This window comes from Grus americana, chromosome 1 (genome assembly GCF_028858705.1).
Source record: "Grus americana isolate bGruAme1 chromosome 1, bGruAme1.mat, whole genome shotgun sequence".
NCBI lineage: Eukaryota > Metazoa > Chordata > Aves > Gruiformes > Gruidae > Grus > Grus americana.
This window is the reverse complement of record NC_072852.1, coordinates 22579464-22593272: the sequence shown is the minus strand read 5'-3', so window position 1 is coordinate 22593272 and position 13809 is coordinate 22579464. Positions and strand designations below refer to the sequence as shown.

Sequence of the window (13809 nt, the reverse complement as noted above, 5' to 3'; positions counted from 1 at the left end):
AGCTCCAAATGGTGTCTCTTCTCTGTTGATAGACTGCTCATACTCAGAAGGATACATCAGCTGAAGCCTGACTGCCAATTAATGCATCAGCCACAAATTCAGAAATTGGAACACGTTTCAAAACCATCACCAAGGTGACCTACTCTACATACTGCATGTATCTCTTTGACACAACCCACGCCTTTGAAACTTAACTGAGCAACTGGTTCTGTGATCACAGATGGTTGTAGATCGTGGCTCTGGTTTCTCATGACTCAGAAGTTCACAAATTTCAAAACACAGATTTTTACCCTGAGCATCAATGAGATGCTCCGGCAACATCAACTGTGCTGATGTATGCAGCCTAAAATAAGGTACCTGCGTGCTGGAGCCAATATCCATTTGCATACTTTGGAAGCTAAAATATAATAAAAGTCAGAGAACTAAATTAATTTTGTTTGAAAGGAGGTGTTGGAACATGAGAATACCTGGCCTGGGACACTGATGCACTGGAAACACATTTATCAGTGAAAGACAGGAAGGCATTCCCATATATTTTTTGTGTTTTTAGAAATTACTGGTATTATACTGACTAGGGCTACTAGGCAAAATGACTAAGTAGGAGGTGAATCAGGATGCCAATGCAGAGCAGAATTGAGAACAAACAATAGGCCAAATCCCTACTGTTTTAAGAGGCTGTAAAGAGGTTGCTAAATTTAGAAACATGGAACAGAAAGATCGGAGTGACATAGTCTGGTCAGCCACTCAGAAACTCACACACTCTTAGAACCTACACATCTACCCAAGTCACTTTTCTATTTTATTCGAATCATCTGAATTCGGGGAAGATTTGGAACCAAAATAATTTTGTTAGACTCTCCTGTGATCAGCAGACTGAGGTCAGATATCCACTGAGCACATCTCCTCCCACTAGGCCATTCAAAACTATGAACCAAATGATACTTCTGATTCTGGGAAACCCTCTGCAAAACACTCCCAAGCAGAACAACAGGAAAAGAGCACAGTTGCTGCATGCACAGTTTCTACGGAGTTCTACAAGATGCAAATTTTCCACTCTCTGTTCGTTACCTACAAGCAGCCAGCAAAGGAGATGGGTAGAGAAGTTCTGCCATGGACAGCTAACTAGTGGCTTGGAAGATAACTGACTGTGGTCCACAAACATGTTGCTAAAGTCTTCTTAAGCTGCACATACGCATTTATTCCGCAAGTCAACGGCTGTCTGCTGAGATGTGCAGAAGCTGGGTTCCACGAGTACTGGCAGACACTCACATTCATTCATTCGTTTTGTTATTGTTCATTTTGTTATGAACACTTTTAAATGCAATCTTTATGACAGTAAAATTGACATTTTGTAGGGAAAAATTATTTTGCCCAACTGCCAAATACAATATTTATCAGTGCTCTTCTGACCGTCCCTTCCATCCCAGTCTCCAAACAGTAGCTGGGAACAAGCTGATCTACTCTTTTTCAAAAACATGAAGTGATCACAAAAGCAGAGAACATCATTACATGACACGGGCTCACATGCTGGCAACAAGCAAAGACACACAGCTCTGCTGTGGCAGGGAACTGGAGAAAGAGGGTCAGGTTTCAAGACAGACCTAAAAGAGACAAAGCCCCAGGAAAGCAAGTTAATTCCAGCCTGCTGGCCTGCAGACCCAGGAGCCCCATATGTTAGCGCTAACCCTTCAGTACTACAGATACACTCACAGCAACCAGGAAAGTCCTCTCGCTTGCAACTCCATCCAGCTGCTGCACTGCTCATTTAACATGTAAAGCACCCTGCACTTGACAAGTTCAGCAGTTAAAAAAAGATCTTTCCTCAAAAGATTATCTCCATTTCCATTCCTATCTGCTGCCCTCCAAAGAAACGAGAAGACCCCTCAGCAATTCCTGATTCGGGTTCCTAACACACAGACCTTATCGATTACCCTGTAACTAGCTGTCTTACTGTCCTTCTGAAGGATGGCTCCCAGTTGTGCAACACACAAGGTACATGTCCTACCGAGGTAGGATCAGGATCTCCAGGTGTACTGCACAGGTAAATGGAGATCTTTTTCAACTTCATCAGCATTTGTGTTGCTGTTCAGCTACTGTGCAAGCTCTTGCTCCCTCTCGCACGCATGCACACCCTTCCTGCACAGACACACACGCCTCTCATGTGTGTGACCTTGCACTGTCCATACAGACAAGGTTTTTTTGCAGACAGCCTGCAGGCTTAACGACTGGAAAACATGAACTCCTGGAGCTCCAGTGTAGTCTCTCCTGCAGCTTGACGTGTGGTGTCATCAGGACGCTTAAATTCTTCTATGTGGAGATGCTAAGTCCCTGCATCCCTCAGTGATTTCAAACTCCATAGCATGCCAACCAAAGGTGGGGGGGAGACAGGAAGAAAAAACAGCCTTTTAAAAAAAAAAAAAAGTAGAAAGGAAGAGAGCTTGTCACTGAGTGCACGCACATTTTCATACAAATCTATAAATTGAGGTTAATATTAAATTATATGTCCCTGAGTCATTTTGCAGGCAGGAAAAAAAATTCACTCCTACTTGTAGAGTTTTTAAGTTCAAATGCAGAACCACAGTATTAGCTAACGTGTTCACAGCATCTCAAATCTGAGTGGCCCTTTACAAAAACCTTCAATAATTGAAGGTCTGATATCAGAAATTATTCACACTGGAAACCTATTTGCAAATACTTATCTAGTAAAAACCATTACCAACAGAATTTATTGCCAAGATTAGTACTAAATCACCTATGGCAGACAACCAGTGCTGCTAACCACCGTGGACTTTCCCTGGCAGGACAAGGAGAGCTGCAGAATCCCTCCTTCCTACTGGCGCTGTCTGGCAAAGTGTATCACCTCAGACAGCCGTAGTTACGCACCACTCCCATTAAATCTGGGGCAAACTTATCTGTGGCCTGCTCTCATTTTTTCATTTCTAGGACTGTCCCAAATCCCCTTCTTTGCTTTTTCCGAGTAGCAAATAAGGAAAAAGATGCTTTCTGAGAAGTACTATTTTTAAAAAAAGCAATTGGATGACTCTCCCACAACTAAAAGGCCAATGCCACTGTGTTTTATTCACAGCTGTGGTGGCAGCAGCAGCAATGTTTCATTATATTTACCATATGGAAGAAAGAATGCACTGAAAAATACATATAACTCTCCTAGCACTGAATTAAACAATATCTGAATCTACAGTTAAGACACAAGAGTGCCAGACACTGCGATGACTGACAAATTTACAATCAGCAACACAAGTTACTGAAGCTTGAAAGTCTACCGAAAGCCACAAACTGCAAGGCACAAACCAATGCCACAGCCATAACCCAGTATTTTCAATTAATAAACTCATTTAGCTTAGGATAATTAAATGTATGTGTGTTTTTCCCCTACTGCTTAAGGTCTATCACCTGCTAAAATACAGCACGGAAACACCTAAAATCTGTTTGGTTTGTGGCTTTTTTTTCCTTCATTTTTTTGCTTTACTCTGCTTTCCAAGAAGGAATACATGCATTAACGAGCTGAACAGCAGGTGCACTGATACACATCTCTACAAAATGGAGAAGTGAGGCCATTCCAGGCACCACTGGTATTTCTTGGGACTACTACTGACACCACCACACGTGCAAAGTAGAATCTAACTTTTAAAAAAACCATCCTCTCGCTTTTCCAATCCAGCAGCAACCACTCGGCAGTTGCAACTTTCTGCAAAGTTTTACGAAACAAAACCATTCTCTTTCTTGCTTAGAGCTAGCAAAAAATAAGCGCCTTCGTTGTACGGATACCAGCGTGCAGGATCATCGGTACATGTATTTTCCTCAAGAGAAAAGCACAGGCTATGCCTGGGACACAAGTTATTTTTGAGACCTGGGTTAATTAGAACTATTTTCAGAGGTGAATTCAAAATCCTGATTTTGCAGTTTATTGCATGTGATACACAATACAGTCTGAAAAAGTCACAGCTGTTAAGAGATCAAAAAAAATTAGGAAGAAAAACTGTGAGTTTCTGCTTTTCTCTTCTCCAGCTCATCAACCAAACCCACAAACAAATCCCACGCTCTCATCACGAAGCACCTACAAACCGTATGACACCCCGGAGCGCCCTGCCCACGCCACGCTGCCACCTCCATGAAGCCCCAAAGCCAGGAAACGGCCATAACGAAGCGAATGGAAAGGGGCAGCCGCTGGTTTAACCACACACTTCCCCAAGTTCCGTGCCCTCCTGCAGCTCGCTGGCCGGCAGGACGAGCCTCCTTGCAGGGCTCCGGTGGGGAGGGCACGGGCAGCGGCCTCCCGACCTCCTCTTCCCCTCCGGAGCGGGGATTTACGCTTCAGCCTCCCCGCTACGAGGCCGAGGAGGAGCTCGCCCGCCTGGCGGGAGGCTGCCCCCGCCCAGAGAGTGCCCCCAGTCCCCGCCGCCCGCAGGGTCACCGGCGGGGCAGCGCCGAACCGGCCCCGGCCGCCCTTCCCCTCGGGCGCTGAGGCGCCGTCCGCAGCAGTCTCGACCCACTCGCCGCGGGCGCAAGGCCCGGGGAGCGCTTCCAGCGGCGGGAGGGGAGCCGCCTCGCCCCGCGCCGCGGCTGCCTTCCCGCCCGACGGTACCTCCGGGCCGGCCACCTGGCAAGGCAGGGCCGGGTGTGTGTGAAGGGGCTGGCGGCGAGGGGATGCGGCCGCGCCGCTCACAGCCGACTCCCCACCTGCGGAGCACCGGACACGGGGACGAACGCGACTTCCCCGCCCCTCGCACACACCCGGCCGCATGGGGTCGGCCCCAACATGGCACCGCCACCGCCCCCCGGCCCGGCAGGGAGCGGGCACCGCGCCTCCCCTCCCCCGGCTCGTTCACTTGCCGTGCTCGGCGGCGGGGTCGGCGGGTCCCGCCGCTGGCTGGGGCGCTGCAGGGGGAGGCGTCGGCGGCGCCGCGGAGCTCCGGCGCCAGGGACACGGCGGCCGGACAACATGCGGCATTAGTCATTCATAAAGGAGGGCGGGGCCGGCGCCGCTGGGCAGCCTGGGCCTTGTAGTTCCCCGCCGCCTCCAGGCCCCGCGGCGGCGAGGGGCAGCGGACTACAGCTCCCAGGGCGCACGGGCGGGCGCATAGGCCGCGGGGCCCGGCAGCCGCGGGGCGCCCGTCTGCCTCCTTCCCCGGCGCGGCTGCCCTCCGCTGGCGGTCGCTTCGTGTCGTGAGCTGCGCGTCCCGGTTTCTGTGCCGGCTTGCAGGGGCCGCTTGGGTCTGTGCCAGTAAAGGGGCGTCCCGGAGTATACTGGTGTCTCTGCGGGAGCCCCGGGGCAGGGAGAGGCTCGGCGGAGCGGGGAGCGCGCGGGGGTGCCGGCAGCGGGTCTCTTCGGCTGCCCTCGGGAGCAGGGGGCGTCAGCCGCATCCTCTTTGGGGCCACTTCTCCCAGGTCAGCTGAGGCAGCGCTGTGGGCCGCTGTAACTGCCCTCCCACCCGAGCCAGGCCTGCCGAGCTCGGCGCAGCAGGTCTGGTTTGGTACCGACCTTCAAGTCCCGAGCTTTAACCCAGCAGCGCTTTCCAGGTGGCTGTGCCTGTCGGACTGCTAACGAAAAGGCTCCTGCTTTGGCGTGCTGGCTGTTGCATGGCCCCTGTTTTGGTGGTTTGGAAATGTGAACAGACGTCGGTCCCTGCCCTGTGGGACTGCACGGTGTGTCCATGTGAAAACATGCTGTGGTCGTGGGTCTAAGGGAGATGGAAGACGTAGGGAAATCAAACTCCAAACTGCGTCATCTCTGAACCTACTGCGTGCAGTCCTGCTGCTTACCGCTGCTATTCCGTCCGTTCACTTTTTCTCCTCCAGTGGACCTTTCCTCTTCTGCTGGAGAATAGTTAATGTTTCACCCATGAATCGTGAAAAATCCCTGTTGCACCACCTGTTTAAGCATAAACGGCATTTTATGATACTTCAAATTATTAGGCTGACATATTTTATTGATCAATAAAACTTTTTTGCAAGAAAGATGTGTCAAGAGTTGATTGTAGCTGCTGACTGTTTTCTGAAATTTTCTCTATTCTTTTTCTTGCTCCTCTGTTCTGTTTCTGATAGGTCATAGTTCAAGGACAGTATGGCTAAAACGCCCATTTAATCTGAGCATGTATTTTATTATCTAAATACAGTTTCACTAAAACAGATTTGAGGGTACATTTTCTGATCTTTTATTAAATATTTTACTTCATGGAAATATCCTAGCCAGGGTTAGTTTAGGATTGGGCTGAGCTTTGGAAGTACGTGATATGTAGAAATCAAGTACAGACACGTTGAGACAGTTGGGAATTTCACTTCCCGTTTGGTGTAATAATAGTTTCAACTTGCTATAAGAGCACAGAGCAGGCATTTCATGCATGAATGTTCAAAATACACATAATCAAGTAAAGGTATAAGCTATGCAGACCTTCACTCCTGGGAAAAAAAGTCATCCAGTGCCTGACAGATAAGGAAGAAAATTTAACTTTTGGGCATTTTAATCTAGTGCTGTACACTGATTTCAAATATCTTTTTCTTTTCCCCTGCCGCCACAACTGGTGGGTGAAAGCCAACAAGAAAGATGGGACACTGTACTGGACAAGAGCAAGGTGGTTGCTGCTTTCGGGGACTGGCTTTCTTGGCACCCAAGGCCACCACCTCTGAGTACTGCTGTTTCTAGATGCAGCTGTTCCCCACCGACCACAGCTGCTTGCTTCCGAGTCTGGTTCCAACCCCACCTCTTCTAGGCACTGGCCTTGCCCAGTCACAGGCTTTCATGGCGCTGGATCCACCGGGCGCTGTAGCATGGCAGGTAGCAGGTATAACACTGCGTAGCCTTGGCTAAGCAGCATGTGACAGAGGTCCTGCCACTCAGCAACCTGAATCTTGAGTCATGCTGGTGTCCCTTACAAAACCGATCATACATTTTATCCTCTCTTACTCTGATTTCTTCAACTATCAGTATGTGCCAGGCGTACACTCAAGCCCTGGTTATTTGTTATTTCCAGTGTAACATATTCTGTTCAAGCTGTACATCCTGAGTGACAGTTCAGCGTTATTTGAGCTGCAGCTCCTCCTGCTACACCACCACTGGTGTCTTGTGCAAACTTTGTGAGCCCCTTAGACTACAGATGTGTTCCCAAGCTTCCCGCTGCTTCAGCTGCAAAGGTTCAATGATTTTTGGTCAGAGCTGGGGAGCACTGCGGGAAATACCTCACCTGATCTGATCTGGTCTGTTTGGCAAGCCCTCTGCTTGTGGGAATACTGTGAACCTGTTGCTAGCCTGTTTTTCCTTTCGCTCATGATGCTGCACCCTAATTATGTCAACAGTGTCAGTGCTTTTGCATATGGTTGCTTCAGGCAGTGTTTCCTTTGCTGGCTCAGCGAGAGCTGTGGTGCTTGAACATGCCTTTACAAGGACCAAGGTAAGGTGCAGGTCTCTACTGACGTGAAACAGTGCAGGTGGAGATTCTGCCTGTGCTGTTTCAGCCTGGTCTGTGGCACATACTGCTTCTGAAAGCAGAGAGGGAGCACTGAAACGGGAGGAAGTTTATCAAGTCACTGACATTGCTGTAGCCAGTGATCCCAGGGCAGTAAGGCTCCGCAGCTCAGCCAGCAGCAGACGCGCTGCTGTCATTGGCAGCAACCTCTTGCCAGGACTGTGCCGGTGATCTCACTGACAGCTGTGGTGTCACTACAGGAGTGTACACGACTGCGAATTGGGTTCTGATCCATATTTGCAGAGGGTTGCAGTAATACCTCATTAATTAGCAATTGCAGGATGGGTCCCTGATGTCTGCTGAGTGGCCTAATGTAACACAGAAATCCGGTTCTTAACAGTTTGTTTTTAATACTTTGTATATCTTCTTTAAATGTCACCATTGACGTGGGATTGTTTTGAGGTCAATGGCAGATGCCAGCAGTGAAGAGAGGAGTTGGCAGGTGATTAATGGATTTCTTCAGTGTTTCAACTCTACTTGAACTGCAGGTTGTTTTTTTTTAACCAAACCTGATTCTCACTGAATAGTTACCAGCCACAGCATGGTATATCTGAGGTCATTTTATTGTGTAGAGTCAGAAAGGTTCCTTATGCACATGACACTGCTCTTAGGCATAGGTGTTTCCAGGATGGGGTAGGAGCAAGGAGGGGAGCTATGTGTACTTCTGCCCTCCCTCCCTCTGTCCCTCCCTCTCTCAGCCTTCCATCCCTTCCTCTCTCTTCTTTCTTTCACTTTTTCTTGACAAGTTATTTTTACATAAGGTTTCTTAGGAACTGATAGCAGTGATGGTGACATTAGTCGCTTGATTGTCTTCAGTGATGTCTGCTTCATGGAAAACAGAGACCAGGTGTGACATTTGAATCAGCCCCTGAATAGACTGCCAGGAGAGTCACCAGGCTGCTTCCTGGACGGCATTTGTCTGTCCCTATCACAATAGGTTCTTAAGAACTTGCAATAACAAAGGATTCACCACCCCCACCCCCCCCAACACAACCATACCATTGAAAACCTGGAGCATCAGGAGGGTTGTTCAAGCATCCAACCTAAACTGGTGTTCGCTTGCATCCAAGCCCAGTAGCTCTTGCCCTCCTCACTGCAGGTCTGGAGGACAACTTTCTCCCTATGTCTTCACCTTTTGAAACATTGTCACGTCTCCTTTTGCCTTCTCTAGACTAGTGAGTCTTAAGATTTTCTCCATGAGTCCCAGCCTCTGGGCCATGGAGGTGGGTGCCAGGCCCCAGTCTGGGGCCAGTACTATGTACAGCCTGGAACATGCTCAAGCCGACCACTGCTGAGGCCCTCCCCAGTTCAGCAGGATCCTTTACCACACCTCTGGCATCCCAACCACAGGAACATGGCGATGGCGGCGGCGTGCCCACTGCCGTCTGTGCTGCCAGAGCTTACAGGGGCTCACAGGGATACGGACAGGGGGCAAGCTGGAGTGACAGCACAAAACACAGGCCAGGAAACAAACCTGGTGACCTTCGGCAACCCTTGCTTCATGATTGCCGTCTAATCCTGACTGCAGGAAACGCGTGCTGTGTTTGTGTTCCTGCTACCCAGCTCATTTCAGAGATCTCTCTGTGAATTATAAAGGGCAAGATCTTAAAAATGCTTATTTGATAACAAAAGCGATTCTGTCCTTCCCTCCCTCCCCCTCCTGTCACCTGTGGTGACTAAAGAGTTTACCTGGCGACCGTTCTGCCAGCCAGCGACTGACAAAACGGAGGTTTCTGGAGAGAGCGTCCCGCAGGCGAGCGCCAAGGCCTGTGAGACAGAATAGCCAGCTCGGGACGCCACCGGGCTGGGACAACTCACGCGGGAGGCGGGGGAACACAGGCTTTGCTGCCCAGCCCTGCAAGGGGCGCCGGGGAGTCGCCGGGGAGCCGCCGGGGAGCCGCCCCGGGGAGCCGTTCCGAGGAGCCGCCGGGGAGCCGCCCCGGAGGCTGCCGCCAGAGGCCGGCCAGGAACGGTGCGCGGGCGGCCCGCGGCCCTGCCGCGGAGCTATGGCGCCCTCTGGCGGCCTTCTGCAGTCAGCGCCCCTCGGGGGTTCCGCGCTCAGAAACGTGGGACAAACCCTCACCCCCCCTTCACTTTTCTCTCTCTCCCTCCCCCCTTCATTTTTCTCTTTTTCCTCTTTTTTCTCTTCTAACGTGACTGTCGGAGAGACCATCCATGTCAGACTGCGGTGACTGAGAAGGCGAAAGACAGGTAGAATGACTAGTTCCTGCACAGAACTGAATTGACTGACTTCCCTGGAAGAGAGACAGATTTATGTCATTTCAATCTCACTTGCTGCATTTTTGTTATAATTCAGAAAAAGCATCTGTGGGCCAACTTTAATATATGTCATTCCCTAAGGTCAAGAGTATGGAGTATATTTATGTTTCTGTAAAATAGCATCATCTAAACTGCATGCAATGTGCTGAAAGGGAAATTAAAGCGCAGAGCTGCTGCGAGCAGAAGTTATACAGCCTTTCTGTTATTCGTGCAGAGATGGCCAGGGCAGGGCAGAGATTGCAGATTGCCATATCAAAAGACTGCCAGCCAGACCCTACGTGGTATCAGTGTATCCGCTCCTGAAGGCTACAGCCCACAGCAGCGCTGGGAAGCTCTCAGAGTTGTTCCTTCGACACTGCTTTGACGACTGAGCTGCTGTACATGTCTAGAACTGGCTCCAACAAAGCCGATTTGATAAATCAGAAGGACTAAACCACACACTGGACTAACTCAACCACCTCTGGACTTTACAATTTACCCTTAAAATTTGCATGACGCTTGGGGTCAGTCCATCACGAGTGGTTGCTGCAAGGGGAAACTCTGGGAAGCTGATGACTGTGAGCAATGCTTTGGTACCCCAGGTGCAGCCCCAGCTGCTGTGCTGGACACAGCGGCATGGGTGCAGGCAGGCATGCAGCCTGCATGTGGCAGAGGATGATGCTGATGACAGAGGGGGAGGAAGGGCTACAGCCCTCTTGTTCTTCCTCTGCATCTTCCTCTTCCTCTCCCTCTCCCCCCATCCCATGAAATTTGCAGCCAACCTGCACGGCACAAGGCTGTGCGGTGTAGAGGCACTCCAAGTAGCTGTGAGTAACGCAGCTCGAGTGGCCAAAGCTGTTGGCTGTGTCAGCACGGGGCTGGTTTTGGGATCATTTGTGCAAGAGGCATGTGGAGCAAGCAATGTGGCATCGCTGCGACAGCAAGATGGATTTGAAAGACATGGTCTGGACTTTCCTCATCCAGGGAGAAGGAGCCAAATCAGAGCTTGTGCTTCTCTACAGGAAAGGCTGGAAAAGAAGGCAAACCAGAGAGGTGCCCCTGTGAGGGAGTTTAGGATTGCACAAGTTAATCTTTCTGTTGACCGGAGGTAACCGGAAGTCCCGCAACAGAGCCTAACGCCCATAGGCTTTGAAAAACAAGGAGAGACAACGGAGCTATTACATACAGTCTTCTTCTTACACAGAAACAATTAAATCACACAGTGCTGTCTTCAGCTAATAACAGTCTGGATTAGAACTACAGAGCAGAAAAGTCTGCTCTAAAACCAGTTTGCAATCCTTAACACAAACTAGTCTGCCTCAGATTTAAAAGCTGTATGGCATTATGGGAGACTTTGGGTGTAATCCCTGTAAATAAATAAACAAATGAGTTGAAGATAAAGGCCAGATTATGAAGCAATGAAAATCACTGCTGATGTCAATACAAGATGTGGACACAAGGAATAAAATGATGGATCCAGAATCTTGGTTTAAAGTTGTATTGAAAACCCTGGTTTAGCAATGGGACTTTTCTGTTAAATTCCTTCCTTCTCACAAGCTTTGGGGCATGCATAAAGACTAACAGCTTGTCCTACAACAAATTAACTGGGGGTTGAAAGAGCAGAGTGCTGCCTGCTCTCCAGACTCCCCGGGGGATTGTTCAAAGCAAACAGTTAATTTGGAGTAGGTAGTGCAGTGGCTTCCCCACATACAATGTCCGTATGGGGAATTAGTCAAAGTGCTGTGGTCAGCTTGCCTGCTGATCAACTCCCCTATTTGCATGAGCTCTAAAACTCCTTATGTGTACATGCATTCATTTAAAGACAAGGCTTGCACAACTGAAGTCCGTGGCAAAGTTTTGTCACACTACAGTGACTCAAGGAACTGGCTCCAGGAGCTTGCTGCAAGTGGGCTAAGGCTGGAGAGTATCAATATTGTTAATATCCTATTTCCTTCAATTGTGTAATTTGATTTAAAAAAATCAATCTTGACACATTATTACAATCCCTTTATTACTAATATCTAGAAATATTTTGATTTGCAAATCTCAGTTGCTTTTGCCTTCATAGATTAGATGGGAAAAGTGTTTGATTCCTGAAAAGTCCCTTCATACTGTTTTTTCCTGAAAAAAAAGTCGCTAATTAGCCTGCCTTAATCTTACCTTGTCTTTGTGGATGTGTTTCAATAGCAGGGGATAGTTGTACAATGTAGAATCAGAACCCAAAATCCAAAGTTATACCTATTGCGTATCAGGATATTTGATTACCTCCCATGGATTTGAGTCAAAATATCAGTTCCTGTGCCTGTGTCCTCTAACAGACCTTGAAATGAGGTGTCACCTCTGAGAAATACAGCTTCTTCAAATTTTCTGCAGAAAGTCTGGGGGCATACACCTAACTGTAAGAATGAAGAGAAGGAAGGAGACAGCATCAAGAAAGAGAAATGCTCCTTATTTGCTTTGTTGAGCTTAGGCTGAAGGTATGGAACAGGGAGGTCTTGCACATGCTTATGATCTGGACACAGCAATTTCACCTTAAACCAAATGTTTTCTGAGAAGCTGGAGAATTTACTGGGGAAATGAGGGCAACAGGTTTGAAAAGGACTCTGTTAGGGGAAAAAAGAGGTGAAAACTACCATCACACCACAATGGACAGCTTCCACCTGCACTACGGCTTGTGGTTCTGGTAGAGTGACTTAAAGGGTTGCCACCCTTCACTTAGAGGTTAGTGTCCCTAATGAACTTGTAAGGATTTATGCAAATCCATCCTACCTGGCATGACAGTGGCCTTCAAACATTCTTGTAATCTGTCCCTCCATCTCCAATGAGAATCTAGGAACTAACAGCAATAACTTCCTAAACCACTCGCTTAAGGGCTACAAAATTCCTCTGTCTGAAAAACTGAACAGTTCCCACCCAGGTTACTGCCTAAATTTGCTGCTCTTCTTGGGGAAAAAAAACCCAAAGTACAACAGTATAAAAGCGTATGATACCTATGGCTTGGGCATCATTCAAAAGAAATTATTTTAAAGCAGTGTTCACAGATAGCACACCAGAGTTAACCACCATGTCTTCTGAGCGTTCTAATAAACGTATTGACCCTGAGTTCCTTTTCTTGTGAAGTTAGCCTTGCTGTCAGCAGAACTCTGTGAAATAATACTACTTAGCTGTGAAAGAAGGAAGGACCAAGGAAGAGGACTTTGCAAATCCACAGATGGTAAATATGAGTGCCAAGAGCTTTACTTGGCATGATAAATGTCCTGTTGACATATCTCAGAGCTGTCATTACAAAGCAGAAGCATTTCTGGTACAATATTTACAAACAATTGTAGATGTAACTTAACCCAATTTAAATTGGGAACTTATTTTCACACATGTGGAGATTCCACATCAAAAGTGAAGCTCTTCACAAGCAAACTTATCTTGGGGATAGTAGTAATGACCAGAATTGTGTTAGAGAGCTGTGATCTGCTAGCTAAATCTGGATTTTTTCCTAAGTACTTCAAAAAACTGAGCAAGAAGGTGAGCGGCATGGCTTCCCTGGTTGTCTTTTTCTTTTAATGAGATAGTTGTCTACAAAGCTGTCGTAGAACAGGTGAAGGGGGCAAATTAGAGATGTGGCAGGTGACGATAGCATCTAGATATTTTGGATGATGACAGGTAAGATAAAGTTCCCATCAAAATTTACAGGTCTTGATTCCTGTGTTTAGTCTGGCTTTGCATCAGCCCAATACCTCTGTACTCAAATGTAGGCTTGCTTTTAATTAGTGACCTTTGACGCAGTGAAGAATCAAGTGTTATGTGCCTAGGAGTATGGTCTGCTGTATCTACTTGCTTAGGAAGAATTCAAATATTGTTCTGCAGCCGAAATCCTCCTTTAGGGTTTAGGAGGAAGCCTGTCCTGGTTTCAGCTGGGATAGAGTTAATTTTCTTCCTAGCAGCTGGTATAGTGCTGTGGTTTGGATTTAGTATGAAAATAATGTTGATAACACACTGATGTTTAGTTGTTGCTAAACAGGGATTACAATTAAGTCCAGGACTTTTCAGCTTCCCAGGCCCTGCCAACAAGAAG

At 48.0% G+C, this 13809-nt stretch overlaps 1 protein-coding gene across 4 annotated transcripts in view; it reads right to left on the bottom strand.

Annotated features, from left to right (window-relative positions):
* The window catches only part of TRABD (TraB domain containing), a 36762-nt gene extending 31241 nt beyond the window's left edge, over nt 1-5521 (bottom strand). The window contains exon 1 of one of the 4 annotated variants that reach the window (XM_054818278.1): nt 5501-5521. The gene's annotated coding sequence lies outside the window, so the exon portion shown is untranslated. Of the gene's footprint in view, nt 1-4603; nt 4744-4847; nt 4979-5500 lie in introns of those variants that run through there. The other 3 variants (XM_054818259.1, XM_054818250.1, XM_054818270.1) reach the window with 3 other exon arrangements.
* Nucleotides 5522-13809: the final 8288 nt, after the last annotated feature.